This window comes from Mesoplodon bidens (assembly GCF_964165515.1).
Source record: "Mesoplodon bidens genome assembly, chromosome: 1".
In the NCBI taxonomy this organism is placed as follows: domain Eukaryota; kingdom Metazoa; phylum Chordata; class Mammalia; order Artiodactyla; family Ziphiidae; genus Mesoplodon; species Mesoplodon bidens.
The window spans coordinates 217,207,027-217,220,250 of NC_138176.1; the positions used below are offsets into that span (position 1 = coordinate 217,207,027).

At 42.7% G+C, this 13,224-nt stretch overlaps 1 protein-coding gene across 1 annotated transcript in view; it reads right to left on the reverse strand.

Annotated features, from left to right (window-relative positions):
- The window catches only part of TBC1D9 (TBC1 domain family member 9), a 101,600-nt gene that overhangs the window by 57,249 nt on the left and 31,127 nt on the right, over positions 1-13,224 (reverse strand). The window lies entirely within an intron of this gene.

Sequence of the window (13,224 nt, forward strand, 5' to 3'; positions counted from 1 at the left end):
TGATTTGTTTTGTTTTGTTTTGTTTTGGCCATGCCGTGCGCCATGTGGGATCTTAGTTCCCTGACCAGGGATCCAACCCATGCCCGCCCCTGAAGTGGAAGCACAGAGGCAACTACTGGACCACTAGGGAAGTCCCACAAGATTGTTCTTAAAGACTGAATACAATAAGGTTTGGGGGCAAGAGGCTGGTTGGAAGGAGGGGTTAGGCAACCTCTCTAGAACATGCCAAGACCCTCCCTTCTTTAATTTTACTTTTACTTAGATTGCATGGTTACTAAGGACGGCTTTGGTATGGAACTGATGGTAGCTGAGGCCGGGAGGGGGGAGGTAAAGGCCCCCGCCTCCCTTGCTCTGCCACAGCTCCGTCCTGGCTCTGACTGTTATGACCAGGTCTGGGGCACGTGGACAGGCCATTTAACTTCTCGTGGAGTTCATTTCCTCATTTGTAAAGTGGTTGTAATAGCACTTGCCTTCCCGAACCTGGGGTTAAGCAAGAAGCCTAGGGCAGGTTAACATGGGGCAGCCCTACAGTTGTCCTTTTGGTCTTTGTCCAAGGCCAGGAATCCACTTAGGTTCACGGCAGACCACAGCGACCATTAACTGACCTGCATACTCCAGGAAAAACAAACTTTCGCTAAAGGGTAAATGAATTCATTTGTTTGCTCTGGCCTGTATGAAATACATCAAAAAAATCAAATATTTAGAGTCTTCAGAGTTTTCCAAGGAGTCGTCTTCCATATAATACCACACACATGTGCATTTTTGTTTTGTATACGGTGACTCGGATTTACCGGAAAGACCTCTAATTACTCTTCAATTATCTGCAGATGGTAGAGTGTATTAATAGGGAAAGCAGAAGAGTGCTAGCTAAACTGGATTGCCTTCTGTGTTAACTAGAAACACAAAGACATGTGAAATACAAATCCATCCCTCATAACAACCGAATGTTGGTAATACTTCCCTCTTCTTTTTTGTTTTTGTTTTTTTTTTACTGTACGCGGGCCTCTCACTGTTGTGGCCTCTCCCGTTGCGGAGCACAGGCTCCGGACGCGCAGGCTCAGCGGCCATGGCTCACGGGCCCAGCCGCTCCGCGGCATGTGGGATCTTCCCGGACCGGGGCACGAACCCGTGTCCCCTGCATCGGCAGGTGGACTCTCAACCACTGCGCCACCAGGAAAGCCCCACTTCCCTCTTCTTGAATCAAAATACTGGAAGTCTCACATACGTTGTTTCTAGGGCACCAAACTTCAGCCCGGGGTTAAGGAGTCACAGTCAAGGATTAGCCTCTGTGGTTTAATGAGCCTCTAAAGGAGTGTCAGGGTAGATATAGATTCTTCCAAGGGCAAGCGCAGCTCACTGGGGAGGGCAACCGACGAGAGGCAGTCCGGGTTCTGGAGTTCTTTAGTCCTGGCTCTGCCAACTCCCAGACCCAACCTCTCTGAGCCTCAGTTTCCCCATCTTTCACATCTCACTAGACTTCTGTAGTCTGTAACACCAAGGAGGGAAGACCTCTGAAACGGTCCAACCCTATCTGCCCATCTTGACCACCACAAATGTCCCCAACTACAATCCATCTCCACCATCCATTCTCCTCATTAACAAAACCTCCGGTAAAGAAGTACCTTCTTTACTCAGAGGTAAAGAAAACTGAGTGGCTTCGAGCAGAGTCCCCTGGAGTGAGGGCTTCTGATAACATGCTAGGTCAGCAACGCTGAGCGCGCGTCCACGAAGATTTAGATGAACACTAACAGGCTCATGCATATTTACCACTGGCTCCATGCTGAAATATTTGAAAGTAAATTATAGACAGTATACTACTGGGATACTCACATTAGGTGCATATACAGTTAAAACCATTTTGTAAAAGTCCTTTGAAAACTTAAGGCCCTGGATATCCCAACAGAAAGTAATGTCGTGAATTGAGACTCATAGTTGGTCAAATCAATAAATACATTCTTCCATTCACTTTGTAGCACTGACCAGGATTTTCCCTCCACCCGGAATGTTGTGCTTGTCCGTCAAAGACCACTTCCCACCAGCTCAAACGACAAACTCCTAATTATCTCGCACCACCTCTTTCTAACCCTGATCTCCCTCTGAGTTCTGCTTCTGTAATACCCGCTGCATTTATTTAAAATTACATGTACATTTTGCCTTGTTCCGTTTCTTCTCCTCTTTCCAGACTGGGAGCTCCATGATGGCAAGGTCTGACTGATTGCTTTGGACCCCTAGACCCCGCACTTTGCTTGGAGCACAGTGAGCCCTGAACACACGCCTGATGAAAGGACAAGTTAGGCATTTTTAGAAAAACCTAAATAATAAGTTATTACTGTGCTGCTGCCTAATCTCCATTGAGACAAGGAGTCGAGTCGAGACTCTGGAAAAGAGAAAATACTCCTCCTCTACCCTCTGTCTACACTGAACACTAGAAGATGGGAAATCTGAACTCTAGCCTAGAGAATCCCCGCCACCGCCACCCCCCAAAAAAGCAGCAATCAGGACTTTCTTAGAAGTCTTATTGCTGACTCATCCCTCTGAAGCGGCTGTCAAAATACTGAACTTTTCATCATTTCCCGCACAAAGCACTGTTTTAGCAGCTGTTCTAGTCAGCTATTTCTGGTGTTAAACAACCTTTGATAGCCTGAGATAACTCAGTCAAATTATGGTCCTCAAAATAACTCTTCTCTGCACCTACCTATTACATTAGCTCAGGGGCATCTTGTAACATTAAACTGCTATTTTCAAGGAGATTCAGAAAACACTCTGCAGAACTGGTACATTTAGGCCTCCCACCAGCTGTGGGCGCTAAAGCGTATGTGATGCAGACAGAGTCATTTCCACTCCTGGGTGGCCCCTCACCCCTCTGGGGGCAGGGATGTATCAGAAGAGTGTGGGACACATAGGGATGTGCCCATGGCAACGATCAGTCCATCTACTGATGATCTTGATAATTTAATGTTAAAGTGGACAAGATCCTAAAGCTTACTTTTTGTCTCCCTCATCTTTGTAGCCAGTCAGAGATAGAGCCCTACAAAGACCATGCTGGAGTGGTCTGGGGAGTGGGCTGTCTCCTGATATGGAAGCTACAGTAGTGCCCACTAGGGAATTCCCTGGCGGTCCAGTGATTAGGACTTGGTGCTTTCACCGTGGTGGCCTAGGTTCAATGCCTGGTCGGGGAACTAAGATCCCACAAGCCACGCGGCGCAGCTAATGCGTACTGAACACCACTGTTTAATGAAATATTTCAGAACCACAGAAAAGTATTGAAAATTACAAAACACATATCCCACCACTCTGACTTTAACACTTGGCCTTATCTGCTTCAGATCTGTTTTGTTTTTTTAGAAGAAAATATAACATACACGGTAAAGGTTCCCCCTGTGCTCCCCTCAATTCTATTTCCCTCTCCATTCACCACCCTCCAGTTTTTTATTCTTCCCATCCAGGTCCTTATACTTTGACCCCCCTATGTATGTACATGAATATAGATTGAACACTGATGTATATTTTTAAATTTACATTAATGATAAAGAGTAGATATTGTTCTGCAATCTTTTTTACCCAATGTTTGTAAAATTTGCCCAGGCTATACTTGCAAATCTGATTCATTCATTTTAAATATTGTGTAATAGTCCGCTGTTTAAATATACTGTAACTTATCCATTTTCCTAAGGAAGGGTGTTTGGGTTTATCTTCTTTTTTTTTTTTTTCTTTGCTATAATAGGCACTGCAATCATCCTCTGTACATGATCCTTAAGCATGCGAGCACTTTCTTTAGAATAGAATTGTTGGGTGATAGGGTGTGTGTTGAGACTTTATTCGTCATTACAAAACTCCTTTCCAAAGTGATTGTGCCAATTTACACCCGTAGCAGGAAGGTGAGAGAATATCCGTTTCTCCATAATATCTCCAACACTTCGTATTATCAGTTTTTTTTTCCACCCATCTCAAGGATGAGAAGCAATATCTATTTGTTGTTGAAATTTGCATTTTTCTGACGATTAATGAGTTTGGGTATCTCTTCCTGTTTATTGGCCATGCCAGTTCCGTATTCTGAGTTATTTGCCTTTCCTACTATGCTGACATTTGCTGAAACTTCCAGATCAGAAATTCAGTTTACTCTCTAGAGGCTTTCACTCAGATATACACTGGATTTCGATTCACTTCAGCAAAGACACACTGATATTTCTGAAGCCAGAGGGGCAGTACACTTGGATCTACTTCTTTATATATGTTCTATATAAAGGCAAGACCTTGGGATCAGCATTTGCAAGCCCCTCTGCCTCTCTCCCATGTAAGGTTTGTGCAGGTCACAGGCTCCCACCGTGTCCTTCTACCTGCTGCTGCCTCTTTGTCATCGGTCCCCTGCCTGTGTGTCTTAGGACTTATGTGAGCTACATGATAATAGGCAGAAAGCACTTAAACAAGAACATCCAGAAGCAGTTGCTAATGGGTATACATACAAAATCCATCCACATCATAATTTTTACACTTCTCTGAATAAATCTTTTTTGTTTGCTTGTCTGTTTTTAAAGCCTTCAAGCCTTCACCCAAGTTATTTTACTTGATCTGGAATATCCTCTTTCTTTTTCTTTCTGGAAAACGTCCATTTCCCTCAATATCCAGGTCAAGGGTCACAAGGCATTTTTTTGGTTTGTTTTTTTAAAAAGAGTCTGTGCTTTTTAAAAAATTTATTTTATTCATTTATTAATTTATTTATTATTTTTGGCTGCATTGGGTCTTTGTTGCTGGGCGAGGGCTTTCTCTAGTTGAGGCGAGCGGGGGCTGCTCTTCCTGGCGGTGCACGGGCTTCTCACTGCGGTGGCTTCTCTTGTTGCAGAGCACGGGCTCTAGGGGCGCGGGCTTCAGTAGTTGTGGCACGTGGGCTCAGTAGTTGTGGCTCTCGGGCTGTAGAGCACGGGCTCAGTAGTTGTGGGGCATGGGCTCTAGCTGCTCCGTGGCATGTGCGATCTTCCTGGACCAGGGTTCGAACCTGTGTCCCCTACATTGGCAGGCGGATTCTTAACCACTGCACCACCGGGGAAGCTGCAGGCATTTGTTTTGCTTTCTTCCCACACTCTCCCCATCCTCTCAACCCCCTAAATCTCCAGGCAACTAACTGTCCCCTTGTCTGTGATCTGCCAACCATCTTGCACTTCATATTACTAAGGCGATTATCACATTGTTTCCTACTGGAAAAAAAAACTAGTTCCTTCCCACCAGGCTGTGAGCTCCTTGAGGCAGGCACAGCCTTATCTACCTTGGAATTCCCAAAGCCTGGAATAATGTCCCGCACATCATGCTGAATATTTATAAAATGGGCCCCAAAGTTTTCAACCTGATGGACATTGGGAGAAACCAATAATTATTTTCAGAGCTTATTCATCTCTGCCCCACAGAACCCAATATAACAAGTTCTAGCAAACTGGCCATAAATAATTAAACTTGTCTAAGAATCGGACAACGAAAGGAGACCAAGATTTGAGAAAGAGGCTAGAAAATCCCATCTCAGAGAGTGGGAGGTAATGCAGATCAAACTCATATCTGAAACTGAAATTTACCATGGGAAAGTAACTTCTCTAATTTCTGGAAGTAATCTGTCACTTTTTAATGAATATTGACATTGATATGGAATGAAGTTGGATCCCAAACTAGAGCTATTTAGGAGAAGCGTAAGTCTTTCTATTCTCCTACTTTTGGAAACTAGTCCAGAGATGAGCAGTTGTTGCCAAAAAAAACACAAGAAAACACAAAGATGTAATCAATTTAAACTCTCGCATCCCCCCACAGATCAGTAAACACTGTTTGCACACCATACTGTGCCAGGGGACCGGGGGAAGGATCAGGGAACTGCATATGTGCACAGCTGCGAAGGGGAAGGCTGGCATTGCCAGGTGAGGGTCAGCTCCCTACCTAAACCCGCACCTGAGCTTGTAATGTCACCAATGTGAAGGCCCACCTGGGCTACTGCAGGCCAGTCACAGCTGTGTGCAGAGAAACCCGGGCGATGGCTGGTCGCCGCCTAAAGAGGTAAGGGACAGAGGAGGTTTGGGGGGCGCGGTAGCTGCAGCTCAAGATGGGAGCAACGTGTTTTCTCAGTGTCATAACCTCAAAGAGTCTAACAGCCTTTCTCAAGCATGGGTATTACTGGCTAAAAGGGAGAGACCAATCCCAACACTGGAATTCTACTTTCAGCTTAGAACAGTCTGGGAGTGTTTTTGTTTTCATAAGTATTGCTTCTTTTCCAACCCCTCTCGCATATTTAGGTAAAAATGGTTTCTCAACACAGTTCAAACCATGATTATTGGTTGAAAAAGACCACACACAACTCTTCCCTCTCACCTTCACAGCTGCCTCTCAGGACCCTAGTCCAACCAGATGTACCTCACATCATGGTTGCCATGAAATAGGACAAGTTACTAGAGGGCAGGGGGCGCGTCTACACACACACACACAGACACACACAGACACACACACACACAACTTGTTTCTGTTTGTGGAAAGATGGATTAATGAGAATTCTGCTAGTGTAGGAAATACATTGCTGATTCTGTCAATTAGGATAGTTCTTCAACTCTCTGTGGTTAAGAATCAGTTTGTTTTTAGTTTCCAGTGTGTGGCCCACTGAGACGTCTGTAAAATACAGTGCCTAGGAAATACTAAAATAGAGCTAGAGAATATGAAAAGAGACAAAGAAAATACAAGCCTCCAATTTTTCATCATTTAATTCAACAGACCAATGGCTCTAGCTTTCTAAATGTTTAATCTCAATTTCTCTTCTTTAGCTCAAGGCAGTTGAAACAAACAGGTTGCAAACCAGCACTTTAAATTAGCACCTAATTAGGGAAGAGGTGGCTGGAGGGCAGCAATAGTCATGGGACTGTGTTTACTGGAATCACGTATAGTTTTTTTTGTTTGTTTGTTTGTTTATTTATTTATTTTTTTAATTAGTTTCTGCTTTATAACAAAGTGAATCAGTCATACATATACATCTGTTCCCACATCCCTTCCCTCATGCATCTCCCTCCCTCCCACCCTCCCCATCCCACCCCTCCAGGCGGTCACAAAGCACCGAGCTGATCTCCCTGTGCTCTGCGGCTGCTTCCCACTATCTATCTACCTTACGTTTGGTAGTGTATAGTTTTAAAGAGTACATTCAGCTCTATGATATAACTTTTTATTCGGGAAATGAAAAAAATTATTGCTCTGCCGCTGCACACTAAAATAAAATCCCACAAACTCATTTCTCAATTGAAAGCAAGAATACATGAATAGGGAAAGGCATGAGGTTTTCGCTGTATATTTATTTCGAGGGGCCTAGGTTTAAAAGTGTGGTGAAGAATCAGCCTGAAACGAACATGATATTGTACATCAGTTACATTTCAATTTTTGAAAATAATAAAAATAAATAAGTGTGGAGAATCTGAACTAGCCTATTAGGTGATCGATCCCTGAAGAGACCCTTGACTCATTTCTTACCGATAGGGGAGCAGGCTCGAGGGGGTTAGAATGACAAGGTCCGAGGGGCGGGGCACCCCCCTCTGTAGTATATCAAACTAATTCTGGATCACAGGGTCTCTGAATTTCATGCTTACATAAGTACCCAGAAAGTTGGGGCTCAAAATATATGTTCATATTTTCCATCACAAAAGATAAAGCACAGGCTAGTTTATAACTAAACAGACTGGGCAGAAAACTGAAATCGGAAGAGCATTTCTCCTGCAGAGCCTTTGTCAAGCAGCCAATTAGTTCTGTGCTGCTCAAATCTTCCAAGCACCCTTGAAGGCCAAGTCTTCCAGGAGCTGCTCCATTTCTCCCTGCAGGCCAGTCTCTTAAAGTCACATGCACCTTCTTCTCCTGCAGAAAGGGAGGGCAGGTGGAATTGATTTTTCCTTCTCTTCTGTGTCTGAGAAGGAACCATTAAAATATCTCTTTAATATCTTACTTTACACCCCAGTTAAGACCGGCTACATAATTTTGGGGGCCCTGTGCACAATGAAAATGCATGTTCCCTTGCTTTAAAATTCTTAGGAATTCCTAGGCAGCCACAGTAGAACATTAAACCAAGCCTGGGGCCCTTCTAAATGCAGGTCCCTGTGCACCAGCATGGGCCACATACCCAGGGGCCAGCCCTGACCCGGGCAGTGCCCCGGTGATTTCATCTCCACAGGCAAGCTGTTGTTCTCAGACTTTTTTCAGGGATTCAAGTCTGCTCTGACACAGACTTGACAGCAACAAAGACCCAACGCAGCCAAAAATAAATAAATTTTTTAAAAAAATTAAAAATTAAAAAAAATAAAATTACATCTAAGAAATGACCTAGAATGTCTATATATATTATAGTTCATCTATCAATGATATTTAGACATTTAAACTCATGTTCTCTAATAATTATTTAATGAGATGGCAAAACATATCTAGTATGTTATGTGGAAAACAACCCCAAAAAACTCTAATTTTTGTTCTATATGATCCCACTCTGTCAAATTACGAGTATATTATTATCTATGCTATGAATTATAACATTATTATTAAAGATTACAAAAATGAACATATTTGGTGGATAAAACAATTTTACTTTCTTTTGTGTTGTTCTGTTTCCAAAAGTTTCTTGAACGTACATCCAATACTTATATGATGTAAAAAAAATTTTTGTTGTTTTCTCAATTACTTCCAACCTTCTACTTCGGGCTTTCTTTACTCAACAAGAGATCAAGTAAGCCATCAAGTAAACAGATGGTTACTGTGTTTACATTAAAGCTGCTCTTGGCAACCACAGGTTAGTAATCTTGTTGCTAGGATGCAACATGTCAGTTAGGGGTCAATATTTAAATGAATGGCATCCTTAAAACACTCTCCGATGGAGAGGGGTCTGGCCTTTGTCTTTCAGAACTTTTTTTTAAAGTTCATTTTTTCCCCTTTGGTATATAAAGCACAGCAATACAACAAATTGATACATATTAATACACACAGGGCTTAACTCAGTTGTAGTGACTGGGTGTTTTTAATAACTAGCTTATCTTTAAGTCAGGAAGTTTACAGTCCCCAAATAAAAAACATAAAAGTTAAATGAATGAAATTAGTTACTCAACTTTCATCACTGAGTATTCATTATATTTTAAAACTGCATATTCATTATATTTTAAGTACCCACAGTGTTGCCTTTAGCTACACATAAGTAAGGCAAATAAAGAGGCAATATGTGTTTATACCTACATTGGAAATGTCTGGAAGGATGTACATCAAACTGTTAATAATGGTTCCCTTTGGAGAATGACATCCGTATGGGGAGATGCCCCATAGGGAAGAAATTAGGAACTCTTAACTGTTAGAACTATATTTTCAAAAGTAAGTGTTATGCTGTTAGAACTATACTTTATAAAACTTTGTATTCATAATTATTTACAAGATGCATATATTATAATAAAGCAATAACAAAAGAACTACTAAAGGAATACAAAATATCATAATGAAGAGCCTGCCAGTAAGATTTCATAAAAGATGAGACTCTGTAACCAGTCAGCTCCCTGCTATTTTCTGTCATGGGCACCAGCCACCCTAAGAACTGCTCACCCTTAGCATGCATGCATGGGGTCACACTGTATAAAATAAGGCTGCCTTTCACCCGGGACTATGATCAGGGCAAACACACAGGGGCCTAAGTGGAAGATGAGGCTGGCCCATCACACCCTCTCAAGGGAATCTGAGCTGAGACAGAGGAGGAGGAAAGCCAAGTAGCTACAGAAGCGGAAGCTGAAAGGATTCCATGAGAAGGGAAGGCAGCAAACAAGCCAGATGACACAGAGGCAGAAACACTGAGCTAAAGAACAGATACACAGCAGAAGCTGAGGAAGCCTGGCGTCTTCAGGAGAAGAGAGCAGAAACGCAGAGCACAGAGGAGCGGGCTGTGATTGGGAGCCAAGGGACAGGCGGGAGCCGCTTCTTACAGCTGTCACAGGCTCTCTGTCAGCTCTCCAGGCCCGGTTCCAGGTCGCATGTATCCTGGCAAGGAAACCTAGGTACCCGAGGTAACTTGAGTCTCTGGTCCTTGTAACCAAAAGTGTCCAACTAAAACTCTAACTACCCCCCGGCTCCATCTTAGATGGACTCTGAATCAATGTTCCCTTCTGTACGATGGCAAGGCAAGTGTTACATAACAAAGCGCCAAGACATTAACAGCAATTTAATAATACGCTTTCCAGACTTGCATCCAAATATTCCAGAACAGATAAAAATAGCGGCTACAGAACTGTAATGAAAACAATCAGGCTATTTACAGGGGAGAGGTACAGTAGCAACCTGGCTCGATCACTGGGTGTTTTGTCTTGACTTTACCACTTTGAGGGCATCCAACTGCACTGGCATGCGCTCTTCAGAAGAATCCTGGTTCTAGCTTAGCCTTAAGTCACCTGGACAAGACTAAGGGCTATTTCACAGAGACATTTCAGTTTGTGATGAATCAAGTGAAAGCAATCTTCACCTAAGGTCCAGATAAAGCTTTAAAGAGAAAACTAAGCTGGGAGGATCTGAAAATAAAAAGAACACCATGGCACCAACAAGTGGGAGAAACCAAACCAGGAGATCTGCCAAAGATGGTTTGACTTTGCAAAGCCAGGCGTGCGGTAGCAAGTAATGCCCTTATTTCGTCAAGTTGTGTATTATGACCTGATGTGTTTTTCAATATACGTTAATGACCTGCAAATGTAGATGAGTCCCTTGTGGAATATATTAAACCCAATTAAGCTTTCTTAAGAAATAGTTCGGGGATGGCCTGGAAAGTCCTTGTAAACTACTCTGAAAAATATCAATAGTGGATGGCAAAAAAAAAAGGATCACTGGCAAAAATAAAAGCAGTATACCGGGGCGGGGGCGGGGGGTGTGCATTTTTTTGCAAAGTGACTTCTAAGTCATTACCAAGAAATTGTTCTTTTTTCATGCTATAAACCAGACACAGTAGACATAAAGAGCAATATGACAACCAACTATACAATACCAGCAATGTCACTGACTCACATATCTTCAAGCAGAGACTGATGAAGAAAGATGAAAGGTAGGGAGAATTATCTTTTATATTATTGTTTTATCAATGAATGGGGAAACTGAAAGTAGTGAAGGTCGTGTTTTGTTTCTTTCACCCTGAATTACATCTTCTATACCTAGCTTCTTAATCTCTAAGCAAAACTGACACAGGCACACATACATGTACATGCATACATACACATACAGACATATAGTATGCACACACATATATATGCATACACACATATTATACTATGCTCCATTAAAGCATGCTCATTTAAAATGAATTTAGAGTAGGGGAGGCTCTTAAAAAAAAAAGCCCTCAAATTTTGACTTCTATCTTCGGATTTAATGAACATAATATGCAACAAAAGAATAGGATTACATCAAAATCAGTATTTTAAAACTTTTTAAAAAGATAATCACAGGCAAGAACTCCTTTTATGCCAATGTTTCTCAACCAATACAGTTTTTGAAAACACGTAACAGTTCCACACTATCTCCCTCAGATTATTTTATGCGACCCTAAACATCCTGACTCTGTAGAGAGTCACCATATGTTCCCTGAATCCAGAAGATACAGACAGAAGATTTTTGCCCCAACTTTTCTTTCTGTCACCTGTATTGGTTGGGGCGGGGGAGGGAGAGAGAAGAGGGAGAAATAGAGGGAGGAAAAGTCTAAGTTTTAAATATTTTCCAGTTGTAAATGAACAATATTTAAGATGCTTCTTCAAACTGCACAGGCTTCCTGTTCGACAGCTATTACATAGATGATTCTAGAATGTCAGTGATTCTTCCTTGATGGCTAATTCACCAGCCCTTACCCTTTTAGACATGACTCCCCTTTTCCTGTTGTGACAACATCTCATTTACGGCTCTCAAACTAATTTCCCAGCAGCATGTCAGCTACAACCAGGGACTCAGGGACGTCAAGGAAGATACTGGATACAAGGTGCTGAGTGAGGCAAAGGCCCAGCTGAGAACTGGGCGGTGTTAGGCATCCCAGCACAGCACTTCCAGCTTCAGAACTTCTTCTTTGCTGGTCGAGGGCCAGGGCCTCTGAAATCTAGAACACAGATCAGGAAAACGGATTCTTTCCACGGCTCTGTCAAAGCGTGAAGATTATAAGATTGGGAGAGGCGTGTGCTTCATGCACTCGGGGTTTCCACCAGTGCAACTAGTGCATTCTCTGAGACAGAGACAGCAAAGCAGGGCTCTGGGTCCCCCAGTGCCCAGCCCTTAATTCTCTGTCTATCAGGACAGGGCTTCCCAGTGGTGCCCCGGGAGATGGTGACACACATGGGTCAGCACACAGACTCCTCAGCCCTTTAGGGCAGCTGGGTGGGCACTTACCCCATGTGCCCTGTAAATACTACCAATTCCTAAGTGTGTTATCATGTGAAAATAGGTGGAAAGCTCTGGATAGATGAAACAAAGCACAAAAGCCTTTCAGCACGTTACAAAATTTCTATATGTTTAATTTTGTTACATACTGACATCATTCAAGTTGATAATATGTAGTTTTCCAAGAGTTTGTCTAAAAAGTTATGCTAAACATGATTTAAGTGCAATGTACACATTTTTCTTTTTTTTTAATAGGAAAAGAATACATCCAGCCATGTACATCGGGAGGTGACTCGTGACATTTTGCCTGCTCTTTGTTTCTCTTTGGGCTCCTTCTTGGAAAATTTTTATTAGGACGGAAAAATCCCCTCCTTGTAAAAGTTTTAGGCTCTCTGATCCTTAGTCCTCACTCCTCTGAATGGACTCTGAGGAAAAGTGAGTCAGGGCCCCCACTTAACCAATGCCCAGGCTCTCAGGCCTCCTGGCCCTCCACAGCAGGCCCAACGAATAAACAACCACAATGATTGAACACTTTAACAATTAGCAAGCCAAATGATTAGGAAATTACCAACATGCCTATTTCAAATAATTTCCAAAAAGATCATCAGGGAAACCCCTAAAAAAACTAACTTCATTTAAATTTGGGACAGTGCCAGCTATACAAGGGAAACATTTAGATGGCAGTGGTCTATCTCCTTGATGGGAATGTGCACGTTTCTAACATGGCAGGGCCCACGCAGGGCTGTGTAAAGTAATCAGAGGTGGCGAATTCAAGTTCTGGCTTCCCTAACTCACGAGCTGTGTGACTTCAGACAGGCCACTTGGCCTCTCTGAGCCACAGTTTCCTGCCACTAAGTCAAG